Here is a 23,286-nt window from a genome sequence, read left to right on the forward strand (position 1 = left end):
CTAAAGTCCATCAAACATACATTGTCAGTTGCATTCTTGATCATTAACAAACTATCTGAGTTTTATCAAGTTCAGGAATTAGATTTTCAGATTGTGCTATAATTTGGAGAATGCTGTTGGTTCTTTTCAGTCCCATTGCATTGATTGTAAAGGGTGCTGTCTTTCTGAGGAGCCATTAAACTAAGTTTCTTGTCTTCAGAGAACTTCTCCAGAGGCAAGGCTGACTTCCATTTCAATGCCAGTAAAAACACAGCTGAGTCAATCATTTAAATCCTGGCTGTGTGCAAATTGATTATATTGAAAAAAAAGTAATCCACTTATTGTTCTGTGGATGTAATCAAATTTGATTTAAATTCAAGTGTGTTCATTTTTGCTCCATTTTCATTGTTTAAAGGCAGGTATTAAAGCCTGCCTTTGTATGTAGGGTGAATATGCTGAAAGCTTAAAATGTCAGTTCATGATTCACTTTTATTTTTGCAAATTAATAATAAGATCTTTTGAAGAATTGTTCATAAGATCATTTCTGGATGAAGGCAGTTTAAAGCTTTTATCAAATTCCAAATAAAAATGTGCTGAACAGGTTGAGGTTAATTTTATTTCCATTCATGGTTATTTTGACATAATAATGATTATAAAATAAAATTATAACTGTATCAGCTTCCGATCCCAGGGCCCAGCTGCTCATGGGCACAATCCACACCATCTTGTACATCTTCATCATTTGTTGTGGTGGTTTTCCACAGTTTTATTCAGCGGGCCAGTTGGTTTGGGATGGGGCCTGGTGCAGCCCCAGATCCTTGGCCAACTCAATTTACTTGGCACCGAGGTTGCAGAGGCTTCAGTGCGGGCAGCGGAAGAGACTGGAACCAGGACCCACTGACTGATGACCTGCGGCAGCTTCTGGAGGAGCACACAGAGGGAGGTATGAGACCAGGCTCATGACTCCAGCACATGGTGGTTGTGAGAGTGGCAGCAATGCGCAAAGGTGGGTCATAGCTGAGTCCCTGGATCCCATTGCAGGGACTTCAGCTGATGCTAAGCAGTGAATGGAAGAGGACTGGAGGATAACAAGAAAAGGGAAAGATAAACGTATTGCAGTTAAACCTTGCATTATCTTCAATGTTTCCAGATGGTGCCAGAGCATGGTGACACTTTGCAGTTTGCACACGAAGAAACCCTTTTCACTGTATTTTTATATACACATGACAATAAATCTAAATCTAATTGAAACCTTCATCCTTGTTGTCAGCATGTATACCCGCTTTTCCTTGCTCTGATCACTTCTGATGTAGGGTCACTTAACCCGAAACATTGACCTTGCTTTCTCTCCACAGATGCTGTTAAATCTGTTGTATTTCTTCAGCAATTTCTGTTTTTGTTTCAAAGTAAATAAATAACACTGGCTAGGTGTGAAATCTGTGTCCACTTGATCCTGTTGTTCACTCTGGGAGTTTGGTTAAAAGAGTTTCTGCAATGTTCAGTGTCCTAAGGAAGGCTCATACTTCAGTAGCTACAGTGCAGTCCAAATTACAGAAGAATCAATCTGCCTCCTGCAATTATGTAGAACCATTTGGTTTGCATTAACTTGATAGAGATAATTTGATTGCTTTTCAATATGTCATCATTCTAGGATCATTTACCCTTACCTTTGCATAAAGGAATCAGTTTTAGGAAATTTCAAATATATACTTCACAAAAATTGTCAGGGAATGACATGTTATATTTGTCATATGATTCACTGAATAGTTATAGTTGATAAATCTTCCCATAATTACTTTAAATATTAGGGAGCGAGATATATGCAGTATAATTCTGTCCAGAGGCACATTATGATTTCACTAGTGATCATTAATCAACATAACTTGACAGATTTAAATTGAACATTGCACACTTTTGATGATGCTTTCGAATAATTTCACAAGAGGACTTTTTTTTAAAACAGTAGCTCTACTTTGCGACCAGAATTCAACATTGGTCTACTTTTACAAAATCATACCGATCTCAGTGCTTCGGACCGGGATGAATAAACTCCAAGAATGGGTGGTGTCTCAAGAAAGTGTTTGGTTGAGATGATAGCAAACTGTTAGGCTATCAACCTATTTCAGGATGGACCTTTTTTGACACTTAGAAACAGCCTGACATCTTTTTATTACATTACATACATTGAAAGTATGGGGAAAAAAGCAGTCAGCCCTTGCTGGTGCTTATCTCCACACAAGTTTCTGTAATTCCCTCCTTGTCTCAACCTATCAGCGTAACCATTCTCTCTCGTGTATTGATTTAGATTCCCAATCAGTTCATCCATTCTCTTTGTCTCAATCACTCCATGATGTACCAAGTACAAAGTATATATTGCTTTCTCACTGCCATCTGTTTAATAAAGATTTATCGCACATTCCTTATGAGGTTAATTAATAATTATCTTATTTTTAATGACTCATCATTCAGGTCTCAATTGTAAGGAAACTGTATATGTCTACCTTGTCACAATCTATCATAATCTTAAAGAGCTTAATCTTAAACTCTTCAATCTTCTCATTTCCACTGAAAATATTCATCCTTTCTGATGGTTATAACTTCTCAGTTCTGAAATTATACTTGTTTCTGTATATGCAGGTAGGCTGCAAGTCTGAAGGACTGACTAATCTTTGGGAATCTTGATCATTAACTATATTTAGATTCCTTTCATGTCTTTAAGCTCTTAAGGATATGCTGACCATTGTATCTTCATAAATAAGTTGCTTTAAGTCAGCAGATATAAGAGAATTAGGGGTCAAAATTTTATCTTCAAAAGTCAAATACAAGATTTTGCCTCTTCACATGTGACAAACCAGGAGCAATCATTCGTAGAATATCTGATTATAATGAACTTTCTGACTTTTAAAATTCCCGAACAACAACAACAACAAGTTATTTGTATTTTTATTGTGTCGACAGTGTAGTAATGTGATCCAAGATGCCTCATGTTATAAAAGCAAAATATGATGCCCAACAGCAAATGGAGATATTAGGGCAGATGACCAAAAGGTTGATCAAAGATGAAAGTAAGGAGTTAGAGAGGCAGAGAGATTTGGAGGAAGACGCCAAGGGACATGGCCATCGCCATCGCCATCGCCATCGCCATCGCCATCGCCATCCCGCAATAAAAATCAGGAATGCTCAAGGAAAATGCATTAGAAAGGCCTGCATATCTGAGAATGTTGTCAAATTGGAGGAGTTTACAGAGACAGAGAGCAATGAGGTCATGGAAAGATTTTTCAACCAGAAAGGGATGTTTAAGGTAGAGGTGCTGTTTAAATGGGAACTAGTGTAGGTCAGAAAGCAGTTGGTGAATAGTATTTGGCATAGGGTAAAGTGTGAGCAGCAGAGTTTTAGATTAACTCATTTTTGGCTGTTGGCTGGTCAGGAGGGAGTCAGAATAATCAAATCTGAAAGTAACAAAGATGTAGATGACATTTCAGCTGCATCAGTGTAGTCCTCCTCGAAGGTGGTTAAGAGAAATATTACAGGGTTAAAAAAGACAATCTTAGTTCTAGTACAGATATATGGTTGAAAGTTCTTCTTGGGATTGCAAACATTGTGGCTCAGTTTCAGACTTGCCAGGGCGGAGAAGGGAAACTGTTGATAAGGGAGCATGGGAAACTCTGGTCGTCAGTGCTGGGAAATAGAATTAATTTAATTTTGAGTACTAAGTGCATCCAAGCCATGTAGTGTATTGTTATTGCAAATGTCCTCTTGTACTCAATGCTGCCTCTGGCTCTACTGCCTCTAATTTCATTGGTACCCAAGCCATGTTCAGCCAACTACCCATGTGCTCATTGATCTACTCTGGATCATATCCAGTAATGGTTCAGAGTGAAATTTTCCTATTTCAGGTGGAGTTTTCTTGAGTGAGATTCATGACCCCAGTTCTGTCTTGACTCAGCAACTTTCTATTTTTCAACTTATTAATTATTCAACCAGCCTCTTTGGTCCCCTTCTTACAAAATTATGCGACATGAGAGGCCAAAGTGCTCACCATTCCTTGGACATTCATCCCCACTGATATCATCTTTAAAGCCCAGCTACACACTGCTTCTAATGTTACAAGCCAGGAACCACCCTAAGCATTGTCATGTTCATCCATTATCACTAAAGGCATGGCCCAAAAAGGAAAACTTGTACCCTGCTTCATGGACAAGGGCCGAGAGGTGCTGGAGGACAGGTGGGCTGAGAGAACGCTGTCCATTTTCCTGCTGACCATGCAGGAAGGCATTCACCAGACACAGCCTGCTTGGTCCCAGATAACAACAGGCAGTGCTGTGTGCTGGGTCAACAGGAACATGCAGTAATGTAGGAGTAAGGTCAATGATCTTCTGTGCTCCTTGATAATAAGTGCCACCATCTTGATTGTGCTACCTCATTCTCTCATAGGGCCATGATCCTCATTTTAACTATTGCTAAGACTCACAGACTACAAAACTCCCTATCACATTGAATCCACTCAGTGGCTCTCAAACATGCTAAACCTTCCTGCTCTCTGCTCACTCCTACATTGGAGGTCATCTCACTACCTCACCTGCTTGGGCATCATCACTTATTGCTCTTCCTTCCAAGTTCATCATATTTGACCCTTTCCTTTGTCCCATTGAATGAGAAATTGATCCACTCCTGAGAGTGATGCTTCCTTGGCACATAACTGGCCAATACGTAACACCACAACTGTTGAACTTGTCCTGTGGTCCAATCCTTAGACTGCAAGGGCGTGGATCCCTCAACTCTGTCAGGACTAACTGCCTGACTGCACATGATCAATCCCTGGGCTTGAATCAGATGATCCCCCGACTGATTGACCATCGTCATCCTGGACCCCACTAAGCACGTGTCCCCTTTAGCTTCAGAGATGGCTGTTTGCTTGGTGCGCATGCACTGTGTTTGCTGTGTTAGCTGCTGGTACCTGCTGAAGATCTGACATTGATGGAGCAGTGCTGTCCTACAGCATTTCCTCTGCCTGGACTAATCAGTTCTTCCCATTGTGCCTACGTTGTTTGAAAAACAAATACAAATCATAGAAATGGTGAGCTCCAAGTAAGCCCAAAGTGAATGAGTGCTGAGAATGCAGACTCAGAACCAGACAGTGCATCCTGTGCCATTGAATGTGATACACGTGCACAAAACAACCTGACAGAAACATGTCACCATTAGATGTCCCTGAGTGCCAGACTAACATTTTTGAGAGCTGAGATGTTGTGCGAGTTGGTCCAAGAGCAGGTATGATAAAGCTGGTGGTTTGTTGATAACAAATTGTGTGGACAATAGGTCCATCAACATAGTATCCATGGAGCATACAATGATGTATGGCTGAAGATACCATTAGATGATGGCTAGAATATGCAAGTGGTGAACTTCAGCCACCAGTTACCCCCGTTGACATTAATCTTGGAAGGTGGTGCCTCAGATGGAAGGAGGTAGAGTGTCACAGGAATGAGTTGAGTAGGGCTTTTAAGAAAGACAACTGCAAGGAAATAAAATAGTGTTGTGGACCAGACCAAGCCCCTGCAAATATATTAAGGAGATAGTCTAGACGCTAGCTTTTATCTTATTTCAAGGCAAGTGTAAGATGCTGTGTTCCAGACATAATTTGATTGTTCACACTACTTGGTTTGAAGCAAAAGACACTTTATTCTTAGCCCAAATCAAAACACAAGCAAACAAAATTGGTGTAACTTATTGAAAAATCTTATCAGAATAATAGATTACTTAATAACTAAACAGCAACTGTTTCAATACAGTAACATTCAATTAAACTCTTTGTTGGCAAAACCAAAGTCAGTAAAATGATTATATCACGCGCGTTTCTGGTAGACAGACAGAACCCAAGCTTTTTAGCTGTAGTGGGGAGAGAGAGAGAGAGACAGTTTCCATAGCCATCTTCAAACCTCAACAACGACTGAAAGCTAAACTATAATCCTGGTCCTGTCAGGACCTGACTCCATCCATTCATGTTGCTTCTATTGTTCCAACTTAAGAAAAAAAATCAAGGCCTCAAATTATTGGCTTTGAACAGACCACTCCCCACCTCTGTCTCAACCTCTCTTCTTAAAAAATGGACAAAATATACCTCTTATAGTCATAATATCATCACTGTAGTCACCATTTAACAGCAAGATTCTGAAGTGACCCTTTATCACAAAACATCCTCTCAATGTCAGGATTCTGATTTATTCTCACTGCATTTTCGTGCCATTATCCACACCATACCAGGGAAGGAGTTATTCCATCCTTGTGGTTTTACAATGCCCATCTTTCTTATTGGCCAATCCTGCTGTGGGCCTCTCCCTGACATATCTGGATAGTTCTGTGCAACCGTCAAGAATATTTGTGCCTCTTCAGTTCTAGCCTCTGCTGCAACCACAATTTCCTTTATTCATCATGATTTCAGCTGTCAAGATACTGTGTTATGCAAGTTACTCTGTAAAATTTACCATCATGATATAGATGCATCTTAAAACCCAGCAATTTAACCATTTGACACCCGAAACAGCATAATCTCTCCATGTGGTTCTGCGTCACGTTCTATTTTCTAACAAAATTAAAAATCAAACAACACCAGGTTATGGTCCAACAGGTTTATTTGGAAGCACTAGCTTTCGGAACACTGCTCATAACCACCTGATGAAGGAGCAGCGCTCTGAAAGCTAGTGCTTCCAAATAAACTTGTTGGACTATAACCTGGTGTTGTGTGATTTTTTTAATTTGTACACGCCAGTCCAACACTGGCATCTCAAAATCATATTTTTTAACACTGTTACGAAATGCTAAGAATGCTATCTGAATGCAACTTGCTGTTGTTGTTCCTTTATTCAACCCATCACTGTGTTTCAGCCCCTATTTTAAAATCAAATGAGTAGCCTAAATATATGTGGATCAATGTATCCATTATATACCTGTTGTAATCCATGCTGTCCAGAGAGAATTCCCATTCAGAGGCAAAATAAAGAAGAAATTGATTTAAAAAAAACTTAATGTTCTTAGGGTTAAATAAAGCCAGGTCTATAGTCATTAAAATAACTTGTAACTTAAAGATTACTTGGGTGGCTATAAATAAATTGTTCCCAAAATGTAATTCAGCATAAATTCATTGCGAATAGCCACCTGCATAAAAGATACATAGATATTGGAAAAGCATGGAGCAGACTTACCAGAATGAACTTGGGACTAAAAGTGCTGAATAATGAAGACATCATATAGACAAGACTTAATCTTCAATGCTCAAAGGAAAACATGAGGTGATCTACTTGAGATATTTGAGATGATTAAAGGATTTGATTGAGTAGATAAAGTGAAGGAAAGTTATCTTTAGGGAGACCAGAAAAAAACATGTATAATTTTAAAATTAACGCAAACCAATCAGGAGAATTGTCAAGAAACATTTCTTCAAATAGAGGGCAGTGAAAATCTGCTGCCCCAAAATGCCAGGAGTCTGGAGGTCAGTTAAAATGGAGATTGATTGATTGTTCCAAAGAAGAATCTTTGATCTTGAGAAATGTTAACCCAGTTTCTCTCCTTCTGAAGCTGTCTGACCTGCTGAGCTCTCCAGTGTTTTAAACACAGATTTCCAGTATCTGCAGTATTGTATATTTATCTGATAGGTTGCTGTTGGGAAAGGGGATTAAAGATAATAGAAACTAATGAAATTAGTGGATCAGCAGTCATGATCTAATTGAATATCATGCTAGATTCTAAGGACTGAAAGAGCTGCACCCATTCCTTTGTTTCTATACAACTGATTGTTAGGAAGAAATTAAAATTTCCAAGATATCAAACCAGAAAGTTTTGACTGTGGCTATTGCCATTAATTTGTTCTTGCATTCACTTCCAAACATTTTTGAAAGTTATATTATGTTTGCTTACTGACTTGCCTTCAGATATCAGGTGGAAGATTTATAGAAATATTGCCATTGCTGAAAGATCATAGCAGCTAACTGGATCTTGCTTATACATCCCTATCTAGAGAAATGAATGAAAATAATATTTTTCATTTATTTAGTGTCTTTCGATGCCACCAAATCTATGAAAGCCCTTTACAACCAATGAAGGAACAAATTATATTCAGTCATTCACAGAATGTGCGCATCTCTGACTGTGCCAACATTTATAAGATGGTGATAGTGAGCTGCCTTCTTAACAGCTGCCATCCATGTGGTGTAGGTAGATTCACAATATTGGGATGAAGTGAGTTCCAGGACCTTGACCCAGAGACCCTGAAGAAACTGCAATTTGGTTGAAAGTCAGGATCGTGCGTGGCTTGAGGTGAGTATCCAGGAGGTAATGTTCTCAATCATCTGTTGATCTTGTCCTTCTAGGAACTGGAGGTCACAGATGTTGAAGAAGGTGCTGTTGTAGAGCCTTGGTTTGTTGCTGCAGTGCATATTGTAATGGTATGTAGTGTTGCCACTGTGGCTCAGTGTGGAGAGATCTATTGATTAAGGTGGTGGATGGGTTGCCAAACAAGTGGCTTTCTCCTGGATGTCAATCTTCTTGGGTGTTAATGGAGCTGTACAAGTGGGGAGTATTCTATCTCCTGACTTCAGCCTTGAAGATAGTGAACAGGCTTTGGCAGACAGGAGATGAGTTTTCTTTTAATTGATTCATGGGACATGGCATCATTGGATAGCCAGTATTTATTGCCCATCCCTAATTGCCATTGACAAGGTAGTAGTGAGTAGTCTTCTTCAACCAATGCAATCCATTTTGAATGAACATAATGCCAAAGTTAGTCAATGCAGATTTTCCAGCCACTGACTTGCTCTTTTGGCTAAATTGTAAGCATCCCAAAACAAAAATATAATAACGACAGAAAATCTGCTTAACTTTTATGTTGTTTGAAAGATAAATATTAGACTGGACACTGGATAAATCTCTCCTAGCTGCCTCCAAAATTGTGGCCATGGGATCTCAGAGAGAGCAGATGGCTATTAGGTTAACATCTCGTCCAAAAGGTGACACCTCAGGCAGTGAATTGTCCACCTTTCGACTCATATTGCAGAGTGGGACTTGTAGCCAGAAGCTTTAAATGGAGAGCTAAGGGTGTTGGTATCTGAAACACTGCTGACATTGAGGGAATGAGAGGGTTTTTTTCTGTGTTATTGGATTAGAATTATAAGTATGTCTTGTTTCCAAGGTGAGAGTCTAATGCAGTGTACTATGAATTTTCTGTCACAGGCAATATTTCCTCTGCAGTAATGAACAAGGTAAAAAGATTGAAGGATTAAAAAAATGTGCACTGGAAATGCTTTGGGTTGATTAACTGGAAGTTGGAAAATTGAAGCCGACACCAACATAATAACAAACTACTGCAAACATTCCAGACTCGCCTGCTATATCTAAATGAGACACCTGAGATGCAAACAGCCATCGACTTGTGAAATGCAAAGTCCTTTAAATCATTCAAGTCATTTAATGAAAGGGGGAGTCCAGTTTTGTCAAGTTTAAGCATGGAAATAAATCCTGCTGTTAAAAGTAGTTAGAAGTAGATTAAATTTGTATTCTCTAATATTTCATTTGCACTTTATAATAAATACTCCATCATTGTGAATGACAAAGACAGTAAATTGAAAATAACAGAAGGCTATTAATCAGCAATCTAAGATATGGCCTTGCATCTTTGCCATAAGAACACAAGAAACAGGAAGAGGAATAGGCCATATACCAGTTTTGTTAAACAGTAAAATCAATGGTGATCTTTTAGCTCCATTCCTGCTCTATCGCCCTGTTTCTTTTTTCCTTCGCAATGCAAAATCTACCGAGCTCAACCAAGAACATATTCGATGATTGAGCATCTTCCATCCTCGGGAGAAGACATTTCCACAGATCTACAACCTTTTAGGATTGGAAACCTGGGAAGTGAATTGATCAAAGATTGCATTTCTTTGATTACACGGGTAAGAAGTAAGAATGCCACACGCCCACTGCAACTGAATATTAAAGCTCTACCTAAGCTCAACAAGAGTTGCTATCAGATCTGAAATGTGCTTCGGTTCTCTGGAGATCAGAAGAATGAAGCATAATCTGATGGATATGTATTAGAGTAGAAAAGGAAAGATCAGTTCCTCCTGGATAGACAGTTAAGAACTAGTATCTTAACTCAGGATAATGTCCTTTTCTTCTCCCATTAGTCACCAATAACAAAAAAAATAGAAATCAAGGCATGTTTATAAAGACAAAATGAGGCTGCAGATGCATCAAAAGAGCCACAGATTTTCAGTTCTGGGTTGAATCATGGGAAAACATAACTGAAGTTAAAAACTAATTAAAAGGGAGATCAGGAGGCAATCAATTAAATCAAGGCACTCCTCTTCATATTACGTTAATATCTCATCTACCTGTAAATACAAAATGAGTAACATCCATATTCACAATTCTTATGCATAGGCTGCACAAAATAAACCCTGGAGAAGATGCAACATCTTTCAATATCATTTCAGTCTGTACTTTCACTGATAGAATGTAACCTCTCAATAGAAGTAAGAACCCATAAGGTTGTTGCTTAGAAACCAGTTCTTCTTTTTGCCTAAATCAAGTAAAGTAGTTCCAAAATACAATACACAGGATCAAGTGTGTCATTTAATAAAAAATAAATGACAACATTCCTCACTTTAAGAGGTTATGCATAAGCACTGATACATTTTGATTGCAACAGAAAACATGATTAGATTTACATTTGTGCAATTTAATATTTCAGTATTACTGTTTAATAAATTCTGCAGGAGAAAGTTTTATATACACAAATATGTGAGTGAGGAAACGATGGCTCTGAATTCATTGCAAAAGTAATGGTGTGTCAACAATGAGCATCATTGCTGATGTGTAAATCAACCAGTATTTCGTGATGAAGAAAAGATTCCTGTAAATTGTGACTTGCCACAAATATCTAAATAATTTATTGGACAATGACACTGCCTCACCATTAGTTTTGTGAACATGGCATCCCGCCCCTCAATCTGCCTATGAATTGTATAAAGTTGGTGTCAGTGAACAATAGTTACACATTAACCTTGCCATAGCAACTTAAGTCCAGTAATTAACAATTGAAGGTGAATTAACATCTCTGAGCTTAAAAATTAAAATAAAACTTGGGTTTCATACCTTAATGTTATGTATCATTATTAGAAGTTTTAAAGATGGCAAATTTTAGCTTTGTTTCTTGCCTTTCTTTCTAATTATTTTTCTCCTTAATCTAACCTCATCTTTCCCTTTAACTTTCTGAATTAGATTTGACATTGAATCCACTCTATTTATTTGCAGTCCATTCCCTGCTTGTTTTGGAACCATTTCATCTCACTGGTTGAGGATATGTTGTAATTTTTCCCTATGCCCAGATATTTTACTGTTCATAGAATCCCTCCAGTGTGGAAACAGGCCATTTGGCCCAACAAGTCCTGTTGACCCTTTGAAGAGCAACCATCCCCCTATCCTATAACTTTACATTTCCCCTGGCTAATGCACCTAACCTACACACCCCTGAACAGCATGGGCAATTTAGCATGGCCAATTCACCTAACCTGCACATCTTTGGAGTGTGGGAGGAAACCAGAGCACCTGGAGGAGCCACATTAAAAAAATGTGCAAACTCCAAGGGTGGGATTGAACCCAGCTCCCTGGTACTGTAAGGCAGCAGTACTAACCACTGAACCACTGCACCACTCTGTTCTCATAGCATTATTATCAACTCATGCTACCAAGAACTTCAGAACAGTAAGTATTTTGAATTGAAGGGTGATGAAACAAGCCTCTAATTAAAGGTGTCTATGATATATTCAACTCATTAATCTCATATGAGGAACATCATCAAACGTCCACTTTCTGAACTTCATTTTCTCACAATTTTTATTCTGGGACTGTGAAAGAATATTGAGTATTGAATATTATTTTTTAAAATACTCAGGAAAACCACCTTGTGTTTTTTTTCTCTCACATGAGTAGTGCTGAGAGAAGTGAAGTGTTCCTTTTTCTTTACCTTCTGGAAAAACTATTGATCTATGTTCCCCAGAAGAGTGAAAGTTTCGAAAATGAAATCCCACCTGTCAGTGGTTATGACATTGATATGTCACTTCTCAATACTCTCTGTCAAGATGCATAATTGTATGTAGTTGTTATTAACAGCATTGTGCAAGTACAATTTTACTAACACTTTGAGGAGCTGCTGAATCTTTTAAATCTATTTGCTTAAAAACAGTAATGTTCAATTTCTTGAATAATTGCACCAAATGCAGTAATGATGGGCTACTGCTGACTTGTGGTATGAGAGCCAGAAGCTCTTTAACACTTTTTCTCCTGTTCCAAATTTCCACATAATTTACCTTGTGACATTTCCTCTGCTCATTACCTCAGCATTGTTTCATATAGAGTGCTAACATATGATTCCTTAATCTCCATTAGTTCTAAGGTAGTTGCCAAACTTGCTTCTAAAAGTTTTGGTGCAGCAGACCCTAGAGTAATATTTCTGAAGTTCGTTTTCAATATGCAGACTTTTTTTTATTTGCTTCAGATTTCAAAGAGAATAATTGATTCGTGGCAGAATGTACAAAATTTCTTTAAAGCTGAAGTGTGATCATTATCAAAGAAGCCCATAAAACTGCATTCGCAGTTTTGCTAAATATTTGGAGACGGTACATAACATGCTGTACTGCAACCTTTCAAATTAAACATGAAAGTGGGTTTGTGTTATGTATTATATTGTGTCTCAGAGCAAAGAATAGATGGCGTTAGATTCTAAATATGCAACAGGTTTATTTATGACCATTTTCAAAAATCTCTGCAATCACAAAATATCTGTACATGTACTTACAATTCTGCTTCTAGTAGTGTTATTATTGTCTGCTTCCTTTAGTTAGGGTAGAGTGTGGTCTCAAAGCAATCAAGTACAATGGGCATAAGCCAGTCATCAGACTTTCAGAATTGAACACAACACATAATTGGACACAACACTAAACACTACATCTCAAAATATTCCTGATGAAGGGCTTATGCCTGAAATGTTGACTCTCCTGCTCTTTGGATGCAGCCTGACCTGCTATGCTTTTCCAGCCCCACACCTTTTGGGACTCTGATCTTGAGCATCTGCAGTCCTCACTTTCCCCTATCACATCTATTAAACCTTCTCTCAGAATACTCTTCTCTTTGAAAAACAACCTTGCCTCTCTAATCTGTGAATGCAAGTAAAGTTCCTTATCCTTGAAAATATTTCTGGAAATCTTTTCGCATATTTTCTAAAGCTTTAAATTTCTTCGGCAAGGCTGGCTGAACCAAAGGTGCAAAAGTGAATGTTGCAGGTAGCAACTTGGCAACAAATCCTCCCTGTGGATCCTGGTTTAGGGAGGGAGTACTGCTTTACTGGGTCTACTGCTCCACTTTGGTTGTAGAGTTGAGAACTAATGCATGGAAATAGTGACATATAGAAAGTGTATTTAGTGTAGATTTAGTGCACTGTTTCATGTGGGCATTACTGCAGCAACATGGACAAGTGCAGTGTGTGACAGGAATCTAGTTCGAAAATGAAACAGGAGTAGAGATTGTTGGAAAAGCTCAGCGGGTCTGGCAGCTTTTGTGGAGAGAAAACAGTGTTAATATTTCGGGGTCACTTTCCATTTTTGTTTTCAGTATTCTGTATTTTCGCTTTATGGCATCCATAAATCTGTCAGTTCTCATTTAGTTTGAAAATGAGTCCATCTCTGTTTATTATTTGCAGTGTAGCTGGACAAGCAGTAATAGCACACACATGCAAATGCATAAGCAATAAATCCCTGCAGACAAGTTGTTGACGGAAACTCACATTTAGATGGTGCTCCTGAACAATATTGCACACATAAATTGAGGTCTGTAGTTTGTAGTTCCATGCATTTAATATTTCAATGTCATTTAAAGTTGATGATGTGAGTTTCTGGTCACTTTTGTTGTACCACATCAAAGGCAACATTTGTACATGACATTGATCAAACATACACACAAGCTCAGGGTCTACGAAAGGGGTTCAACTGGAAAACCTGACATATAATATGCTTCAACTGTGAGAGGACTAAAGCTCCATGCAGGTACAGAAAATTATTGTTTTATTTATGGCTTTGTGAACTCCATTTTGGCCTTTATTAGTCATTGCACACCATCACACATTTGTTTGCATATATTAGCATATGAAAATAGCTTGTGGCAGGCAATTTAAAAAGGCAAATATAGCTTACAATTTAGCATCTTCATTTGCCTCTGGCAGTATGCTTTGATGCTGTTTGTGAAATAAATTGGAAGCTTCCACCTCTGAGTGAGGGCATTTAGGCCGCAGACAGTCCAAGAGGTTGAATTCCACAAGATGGAATACTAACGCTTAATATCCTCACTCATCTGACTTGAAAACTGCAATTTAATCCATCAATTATTTGCTGCAAAACGTCTGATGCAGAGAAGAATATTTATAAAACAATTCAAAATTTTTCCACATCCAACAGGATACAACTTTTTTCTCCCATTATTTGATGCATATTCCTGACTCCACTTTTCATATGTTTAGATCAGAGTGGTGCTGGAAAAGCACAACAGGTCAACCTTCTGTCAAATCTGCAGATCAGTTTGGAATTCAGTGCCCACTAAAAGGGATGTCTCCAATGCAATTTGGACATTTTCAGAAGTCCTCTGATCTCAGCATCCATCTTAAAATGTCTTGTCAGTGAGTACTTCGTGTGAAAAATTATATACAAATTCTGCCTCTGTTCAAAGTTTTATATATAGGACAGGTTTTCTCTGGGCTTGATACCAGCTTTACCTCCTGCTCCCTCATTACCACCAAGTTAGTTTAAATCCTATACATTGCACTTGCAAATAACCTTGCAAGGAAATGGTCCTGGATTCTCTATTTCTGTGAGGTATATCCATGGGAGGCCTTGTGGCTCAGTTTGCCGAATTCCTGTCTCTGAGCGAGATTGATTGGTTAATTGGTTGATTTATTGTCATGTGTGCCGAAGTACAGTGAAAAGCTTTGTTTATGAGACAGATCATAGTAAGCAAGGATGTACAAATCAAAAATATTAAGACAGACGCATACAGGTTACATTGCTTACTGAGACTAGAGAATCCAATTACCAGTCTAATAAAAGCCAGGGAAATGTTGTTCCTGAATCTGCTGGTGCATGTGTTCAGGCTTCTGTATTTTCTCCCTGATGGAAGAGATTGTAGAGATCATTACTGAGGTGCAATGGGTCATTGATGATGTTGGCAGTCTTTCTACAGCAATGAGATTCCAGGCTCAAGTTCCAATCCAAGACCTGTTGGCCACAGAAGGTGAAGTTAGGATGCTGTACCACACTTCGATAATCATTCTCACTCTTCCCCAAAGTGGATGGATTAAGGTAGAAACCAAAAGAATATGAGCATGAGTGCATTTTTGGTAGCATTCTCTAAATCTTCTCTGCATCCTCTCCCATAACTTTATCTCATTTCTATCACATCTTTATATGGTATTTGCATAGTAAAGGGTATCTATAGAATTATCTCTCTCATTATGTAACCATTGCCATTTCTCTTATTGTAAACAGTTTGGGGTTAAACCTTTACTTTACGAAGTTGCTTTTTGCAATGTTTGTTGTAGAACCCAAATCTGAATGAAGCTCTAGAATGCTAACTTGAAGATACTTGGACACCTGGGTGTCTGGTAGTTCAGCTACAGTTAGAATGTTTATTGCCATTCAGAATTATGAATTTTGATAGACAATTAACTTTCACTCATTAAAGCTGGTAATTACTCCAATGATCTTTCAACTGTCTTGTTGGCTTTGGAGAATTAAGCAGATTAATTGCAGTAATTAGATATTTCAGAGTAATGAATCTAGCCTAGTATGTTATGGACAGAAACTAAATGTTGTCAACTGAAAATCATAACTAAACTCGAGCTTTAGAGTAACTTTGCACTATTCACACGTATATCCAACCTGATATAATCAAGCAGTGGAGGAAAAGGGGCAAGTCAAAATTCCTGAAACTCATTTCCCTAAAACATTGATACTGTTCCTATATTTTGAGTACATTTGTAACAATACATGCACACACTTCAGCAGAAGGAAGGGCGACAGTGGGATGTCAATGTCACATCTGGATTCATACAATAGCAGGTTATAGTAAAATGAGAAGGTGTCGGTTATTATTTTCAATGTGGCCTTCCATGTAAAATGAAGCCACTTTGCAGGTTTCAGCTCCCTTCGTGTTAACTTCTAGGATACCAAACCTAACCTATTTGTCTACTTTCTCTTCACAGATCACAGCAGTATTATAGCACAAAAGGACGCCATTCAACTCATCATGCCTGCACCTTGTTAAGTGAGCATGGTCTCCGAGTGCCAAACTCTTCCTTTTCCTCCACACTCTTGAGCATTATTTTTATCCAAATAACCATCCAATGTCCTCTTGGTTGCTTCAGATGAACCTGCTTCTACCTGTGTTCAATTCTGGTTGTCACATTACAGGAAGGATGTGGAGGCTATCGAGAGGGTGCAGAAGAGGATGCTGTCTAGATTAGAGAATATGAGCGATGAGGTGAGGCTGAACAAACTAGGGTTGTTTTCTTTGGAGCGGCAGAGTCTAAGAGAAGACATGATAGAACAGTATAAAATTATGAAATGCATAATGCTCAGAATCGTTTTCCAGATTTGAAATGTCTAATACTGTGGCATATGCATTTAAAAGTGAGGGGGGGAAAATTCAATGGAGGTGTGATGGGCAAGATGTTTTACACAGAACATGGTAGGAATCTGGAACCTGCTGCCAGGGATGGTTGTGGTGGAGGCAGATAGAATCAGAGCATTTAAGGGACTTTTACATAAGCACATGAATGTGTAAGGATTGGAGGGATATGGACCAAGGGCAGGCGGAAGGGGTTAGTTTCATTGAAAAATCATGTTTGGCACAACATCATGGAAGAAAGGGCCTATTCCTGTGCTATCTTGCTCTAAGTTCTTTGTTCAATTTCCAGGCAATACTTCCATACCTTAACCACTCGCTGAGTGAAAAAAGATATTTCCTCACTTTACCTGTTTGAAGATCTCTTTAAATCTACATATTCTTGTTCTTTCATGAGCTTGTTTATTTTTCTCTTTAAGACACACATTGAAACCTATCTCTTTGACCAAATTTTTAATTCAAATATCTGTCTATGTGGCTCTGTATCAAATTGATGTTTGCTTTGGGACATCATTCAATATTAAAGGTGCTATATAACTGTAAGTTGTTATCATTCTGTCCTGAAAATGTTTAGAGATGTTGAGAAAAATGCCAGGTTTCATCTCTGGAGCTGATAATATGTTGAAATGGCCACTGCTTTTGGTAAATAATTTTCAGTAATTATTTACAATAGTCAACATAAAATGTGTTATTAATTTTAAGTTATAACATTGAAACCATGTTTGAACATCTTTGATAGTACAGACTTATTACAATATGCGCATAAACATGTGAAACCTGAACTAGTTTTGATTCTATCCTTTCAGTTTCCAATCCTGTACTACTTACAGTTTTGCAAATAATTTTCTCTTTCCATCAGATAAAACCTGTGACAGACATGCACAGAATGAATTAATAGCCTTGAAGGAGTGAATTTTACAGAATGAAACCGCTTAACACCAATTTGTAATGTGAATGCATTTGAAGTCTCAAAACTTCCAATCAGATCCTTATCCAAAGTGCAGTGCAATGTCATACAGAGCCTGAAAATTAGGCAAGAGCCTAAAAGTTCCAGGATTTCGGCTTATTTTTAAAATATTTATTTATTCAATCCTGGGACATAGACATCATTGGCTTGGCTAGCCTTTATTGCCTATCCATAATTGCCCTTGTGAAAGCGGTGCTGTGTCAATGTCTTAAACTGCTATAGTCCATGTGGAGTTGGTTCAACCACAATGATGTTGAGGGAAGGGTTCTAGGGATTCAATCCAAAGATCTTGAAGCAAAGTTGATGTAGAATCAGTGCAGTCTTGATAGATCTCCTTTGCATGATATTAGAACATAGATTGATAGCACTGTACAGCACAGGAACAGGTCTTTCAGTCCACGATGTTGTGCTGAACATAATGCCAAGTTAAACTGATCCTTTCTGCCTGCCCATAGTCCATATCCCTCCATTCTTTGCTTATTCACGTACTTATCTAAAAGCCTCTTAAACGCACCTATCGTGTCTGCCTGCACCATTACCCCGGCAGTGCACTCTGCGTAAAAGACTTGCCTCTCACATCTTCTTTGAACTTTCCCATTCTTTAGATGCATACCCTCTAGTATTAGACATTTCAACTCTGGGAAAAAGATTCTGACTGTCAACCTAATCGATGCCTCTCATAATTTTATAGACTTCCATCGGGTCTTCCCTCAGCCTCTGCTGCTCCAGTGAAAACAATCCTAGTTAGTCCAGCATCTCCTTATTGCTCATTCCCTGTAATTCATGCAGTATCCTTGTAAACCTCTTCTGCACTCTCTCCAAAACCTCCACATCTTTCCTGTAAAGTGGTGACTCGAATTGAATGTGATACTCTAAGTGCAGCCTAACCAAACATTTATAAAGCTGCAACATTACATCCTGAATCTTGTACTCATTGCATGGACCTATAAAGGCAAGCATGCTATACGCCTTCTTTACCACCCTATCCGCTTGCATGACCACTTTCAGGGAGCTATAGATTAGGTCCCCAAGATCCCTACATACATCAATACTGTTAAGGGTCCTGTTAACAGTATTGTTCCGAAATTCCATATTTCCGTGTAAAGATGGTGACTTGGAGTGCGTTTGTATTTCCACATGATTTTCCATTGGGAGAGCTCAACACAATTCTTCTGTCCAAGTCATTGCATTTGGAATGTAAATCTGGACAAATTTCAGGGACAATCTTCAGAATTCTGTCAAGTACATCCTTATCAGTCTTGGGGAAGCTTGCAACAGCTAAGAGCTGGTGTAAGTCTGGCTGAGGTTGCAGTGAATGCTTAAGAATACAAACCAATGTATAGTTACTCAATCCCAGTGTAACACTGGAAAAGGTATATTGAATGTGTGAGGATTTTCCATTCAGGGATACATTTTCCCCTAGAACTTCACATATGAAGTAAAAAGTAGTTATTTTAAGGGTGCACAAAAACAAACTTACTTTTTAAAACAGAACAGCCAGCATAGCTGAAGCAGTACCAAGCTGACAATGTCAAAAAGGGTGGCAGTGGAAAAGCATACCAGGTCAAGCAGCATCTGAGGAGCAGGAGAGTCAATGGTTCGGGCATAAGCCCTTCATCAGGACTATGGAGGGAAATAGGGCTGAGATAAATGGGGAGTTTGGAGCGGGGCTTGGGGGAAGGTAGATGGATGCAGATGGAGGATGATTGTGATAGGTCGATGGGGAGGATGCAGGGGATAGGTAGAGGAAGGAAGATGGGCAATAGGGCAGATTGAGAGGGTGATGCTGAGTTGGAGGGCTGATCTGGAATGAAGTGGGGGACTGACAGTGATAAACCACAGCAGCCGTGGGCTGTAGTGTCGAAGCCCCTGCAAATAATGTGCTGCAGAGGATGCATAGCTCCCTTGATGACTCTCAACAATTTGTCACTATATTCAGAAGGGACTCTAGAACTCTTCTTTTTAAATTCATTCATTGGATGAATCAGCATTTGTTGCCCATCCCTAATTGAACTGCATTTTTGTACCAGAGCACTCTATCTGGTGAAAGTACTCAGAGTGTTGATAGAGAAGAAATTCTGTAATTTTGACCCAGTATAGATGTAATGAGATAATATTTATGCCCTTTTATGGGCATAAACCTTGTAGCAAGTACAACAAGGTTAGCCAGGTAGACCTCATTGAGTATGAGTTCCTGATTGATCCAAGTTAACAGGCCCAATCATGGAGTCCTAGCTGACAGATACAACAGGGGATTCAGGAATTCTATTCACTCTCCAGATTGATTCTGAGCTAGCTGGTCAGAGTCCATGTACTGTGCATGTGCAAATAAAGGGGACTTGGTGATGGGATACCAGACTCTGTGGAGTCATTTCACAACATAAATTGCAATCAATCCCTACTCACCTCAAAGGGTTATCATCTAACAGTTCCATAAATTGAAGGCAGTCTGTAAGCAATGATCGTTGAGGTCAGATATATTCCTTACCGCCTTCCAGTGGAAGTAAGATTATATATGTCGATAAAAAAACCCGGATTACTCTTCCACCCAGTCTTTGAGTGTGATTGGTATGTTTATGCCAGAGAAGAAGAATGTAACATGATGGCACAGAGCTTTAAAGATTTGATTGCAAAATGTACAACCCTTTCAGACACTACAAGAGGAACGGATGTGAAACAAGTAACATAACTCAGTTTGGAATTATTCTACAAATTTGAGGAGATTCCACACACTGCATTTTGTGTTTTGAGATCATACCTTTCACCAAGCAGCAGATACTGATAAGATTGTTCAAATTTGGAACAGGTCAAAACAAAAGTTAGCCTCCGACCAAGAATAGAGTCATAGAATCATAGAGCTCGACAGCACAGAAACAGACCCTTTGGTCCAACTCATCCATGCCAACCAGGTATCCTAAATAAATGTACTTCCATTTGCCAGCATTTGGCCCATATCACTTCAAAATATTGAATGACCCTGCCTCAACTGCATTCTGAGAGTTCCAAAGTCATACAGCACTCAGAAAATAAAATTCTCATCTGTCTCAGAAAGGCAATCCCTAATTTTAAAAAAGATATCCTTTAGTTCTGAACGTACTCACCAGTTGAAACATCTTTTCCATGTCCACTTATCAAGATCATTCAGGATCATGTGGATCACGATCAAGTCATCCCTCACTCTTCTAAAATCCAACAAAAATAAGCCCGACGTGTGCAATCTGTTCTCATAAGGTGACCCTCTCATTCCAATATCAATTGAGGGAACTTCCTCTGAACTTCTGCCAATGTATTTGCATTCTTCTATAAATAAGTAGACCACAAATGCATACAGTATTCAACATGTGGTTTCATCAAAAATCTACATAACTAAAGCATAACATCCTTGCTTTAATTTTTCTTCTAATAAATAATAAATGACCCATGATATCAGCTTCTTGATTACATGCTCTACCTGCATTCTAACCCATCTGCAGGAACATCTACATCCTTTGTATCTTGGAATTCCACGGTCCTTCTCAGTTCAAGTAACACTGTTTCTATATTCTGCTTGCCAAAGTGGACAAATTATCATTTCCCATCTGTTATATTTTTGCCCATTCACTCAAAGTGAGGGTGTCAACAGCTCTGAAGAGAGATTTATTTTTATGTTTGCAACTTATATAGTCAAAAAAAAGTAAAATAAATGTGAAGACAAAGAGATTATTTTTTATGTAGAGTTTATGAGTGTCCCGTGTTTGCCGAATATTGACAGTGCTGGTGGGAGATTTTTTGTTTGTTTGCAACGATGGAGTCCTGAAGACTTTCTTTTTCAACTTGTTTGTTGTAGTTGTTTGAGTAATGGCAGGGATTAGGGATCGATATTTCTTTCCTCAGACCTGGAGATTTGAAAGCTGAATGGTTAGACGATTTGAAGATGAGGTTATATTTGGTCGTTTGGAATTTCAACCAAGATTTTAATTCATTTTTCTCTTTTGCATGCTTAATATTGGAATGTTGGTAAGGAAGGATTTTAAAAAAATGTATAGGCTTCTTTTAAGACCTTTTTAGGTTTAATGTCACTGAGGGCATACAGGAGACACAGAGTGTAATGGTTAGAAGATTTAGAGAGATAGCTACACAGCATAGATAGATGGGTGACTGTCAGGAAAGGTAATAAGGTTGTTTAGATCTCTCCTGTGGCTATTCCTCTGTCAGACAGATATTACATTAATGGTACTGTTGAAGGGGATAGTCATTCAGAGGAAAATAAAAGTGGCAGTCAGATCTTGGGCACGAAGAATGAATTTTATGTTAAGTGGAGGTTGTTGAGATTTAAAATAATAATTGTTGTAGGAGACTCTTTTATCTGGAGCACAGATAGGAGACTCTGTGGTCATGACCATGAATCCAGGATAATAAGTTGCCTTCCTGATGCCAGGATCAAGCATGTCTCAAAAAGGTTGAATCATATTGTCAACGGGGCGAGTAAGAAGCTGGAAGTTATTGGACATGTTGGTAAGAACGACGTAATTGGGGAAAGGGTTAAGGCTTTGCAGAGTGAATATAGAAGTTAGGTAGAAGGTGAAAAAGGAGACCCTCAAAGGTAATAATATTTGGTTTACTCTCAGTATCACACTCTGATGAGATTAAGAATAAAAAGATAGATAAGAAAATCAATGGCTGAAGAGATGGTGCAATGTGCAAGGATTCAGAATTTTGGATCATTGGGATCTTTTCTGGGGCAGTAAAGAACTGTTCAAAAAGGAGGGTTTCTCTTGATTAGATTGTCTACAGTATGGAAACAGGCCTTTCAGCAAAACAAGTCCATACCAACCCTCTGAAGAGTAACCCACCCAGACCCATTCCCCTACACTATATAATGCACCTAACACTATGGACAATTTAGCATGGCAATTCACTTGGCCTGCACATCTTTGGACTGTGGAAGGAAGCCAGAACACCTGGAGAAACCCACACCGATATGGGGATAATGTGCAAACTCCATACAGACAGACACTTGAGGGGGGAATCAAACTCAGTTCCCTGGTGCGGTGAGGTAGCAGTGCTAACCACTGAACCACCATAATTTTTTGCTCTCTGCTCTCTGCATTTTGAACTGGAGGGAGACCAGTATCCTGGTGGGGAGATTTATTAGTTCTATTCTGGGAGACTTTAAACTCATTGTGAGTTGGGTTGGGGCATCCTAAGTAGTAATGAAAACAGAAAGACAGTTGAGGATGGTTCTGAATCAGAAAATAACAAGTTAATTAGAAGACTGACAAGCAAGTCAGAGAACAAGGTAAATTTGAAGAATTAAACTGCACTTATTTCAATGCAAGAGGTCTCACAAGGAAAGCTAATGAACTCAGGGCATGTTTGGAAACATGGGTAAGACATATTACAGAAACTTGGCTGAGGAAAGGGTTGGACTGGCAGCTTGAAGTTCCTGGGCTTATATACTGCAGGAAGGATTGAAAGAAATGCAAGAGAGGTGGAAGAATTTTTTTAAAGGAAAATATTACTACTGTACTTAGGATATTTCTGAGGTATCGTCCAGTGAAGCTATATGGACAGAACGTAAAAATAAAAAAGGGATGACCACCTAAATGGTACTGTACTATAGGCCCCACAATAGTCAG

Source organism: Hemiscyllium ocellatum, chromosome 6 (genome assembly GCF_020745735.1).
Source record: "Hemiscyllium ocellatum isolate sHemOce1 chromosome 6, sHemOce1.pat.X.cur, whole genome shotgun sequence".
NCBI lineage: Eukaryota > Metazoa > Chordata > Chondrichthyes > Orectolobiformes > Hemiscylliidae > Hemiscyllium > Hemiscyllium ocellatum.